The sequence below is a fragment of the Peromyscus maniculatus genome, chromosome 3 (assembly GCF_049852395.1).
Source record: "Peromyscus maniculatus bairdii isolate BWxNUB_F1_BW_parent chromosome 3, HU_Pman_BW_mat_3.1, whole genome shotgun sequence".
Taxonomy (NCBI): domain Eukaryota; kingdom Metazoa; phylum Chordata; class Mammalia; order Rodentia; family Cricetidae; genus Peromyscus; species Peromyscus maniculatus.
In genome coordinates this window covers 10390166-10391577 of record NC_134854.1, presented here as the reverse complement: position 1 = coordinate 10391577, position 1412 = coordinate 10390166, and the positions used below count along the sequence as shown (strand labels likewise).

Here is a 1412-nt window from a genome sequence, read left to right as displayed (position 1 = left end):
GGATTCAATCTGCCAGTATTTTATTGAGTATTTTTGCATCAATGTTCATAAAGGAAATTGGTCTGTAATTCTCTTTCTTTGTTGGGTCTTTGTGTGGTTTGGGTATCAAGGTAATTGTGGCCTTATAAAAAGAATTTGGCAATATTCCTAGTGTTTCTGTTTTGTGGAATAATTTGAGAAGTGTTGGTATTAGCTCTTCTTTGAAAATCTGGTAGAATTCTGAACTAAAACTATCTGGCCCTGGGGCTTTTATTGGTTGGGAGACTTTTAATGACTGCTTCTATTGTCTTGGGGGTTATAGGTCTGTTTAAATTGTTTATCTGACCTTGTTTTGACTTTGGTAAGTAGTATCTACTTAGAAATTGTTTATTTCTTTTAGATTTTAAACAATATGGAAGGCTTTATGAATTTGCATGTCCTCCTTGTGCAGGGGCCATGCTGATCTTCCTTGTATTATTTCAAATTTAGTTTATGTGCTGGCGAAGTGAGCACAAAACTTATAGATTTTAACAAAGAGAATAGCATTAGAATGACCTTTGTATGTGCTTATGTGCATATTTGCCCATGTGTGTTTGTAAACATGTATGTGGGTACAGGTAGTTGTGTGTGTATGTACTTGTGTGTATGCATCTACGTATGTGTGTGTGTATGTTCATGCATATGTATGCCTGTATGTATGCACACATGTGTATATATGTGCCTGGGTACATGCATTTGTATATGTGCTTGTGCTAGTGTATATGCAAGTGTGGGCATGTGTACATTGGTGTGTGTGTGTGTGTGTGTGTGTGTGTGTGAGAGAGAGAGAGAGAGAGAGAGAGAGAGAGAGAGAGAGAGAGAGAGAGAGAGAGAGAGAGAGAGAGAGAGATTTGGAGCATGGTATATCCTGTGAAAGCAAATTTGACCAAAACTTTTCATGAGCAAAGTTCACTTTCTTTCTTTCCTTTCTGAAATTGCCTTGATGTTCCTTTGAGCAGAAGTTCCAGACTGTTCTTTGAACTGACCACTTAGTCCTCATGAGAAGGCTTTGAGGTAAGTCTTTTCGTCACATTCTTTTACAAGAAAGTAACTGGGAATAAAGGGATGATACCATTTGGCCACAGCCACGCCCACAAACTAAATGGCTAGAATTGGGACTGCAGCAACCAGGCCCCAAAGCATGAGCCCTGCTCACCTTGCCACAGTGGCTTGCTGAGCCATGGGGCTGCCTTCTTCCCTTTCACAGACACTACAGCAGAGCATTGCATCAGCGCCACGAAAAAGTGATGGGGTTTGCTTATTTGCTCTCTCATCGACAGTCTCCTCTAAGAACCTCTAACCGGCCCTCATGGGGAAAGTCCACATCCTTGAGGATTGGCTGCGCTGTGGGTTCATTCCTGGTGGGGAGGCCAGCAGCTTGCTACAGACAGAAT

The 1412-nt window shown here is 41.4% G+C and overlaps 1 non-coding gene across 1 annotated transcript; it reads right to left on the bottom strand.

Moving 5' to 3' along the window:
* Window positions 1–385: 385 nt before the first annotated feature.
* LOC121828379 (U6 spliceosomal RNA) lies at window positions 386–492 on the bottom strand. Its single transcript, XR_006070866.1, has one exon. It is a non-coding gene; the product is annotated as a U6 spliceosomal RNA (small nuclear RNA).
* Window positions 493–1412: the final 920 nt, after the last annotated feature.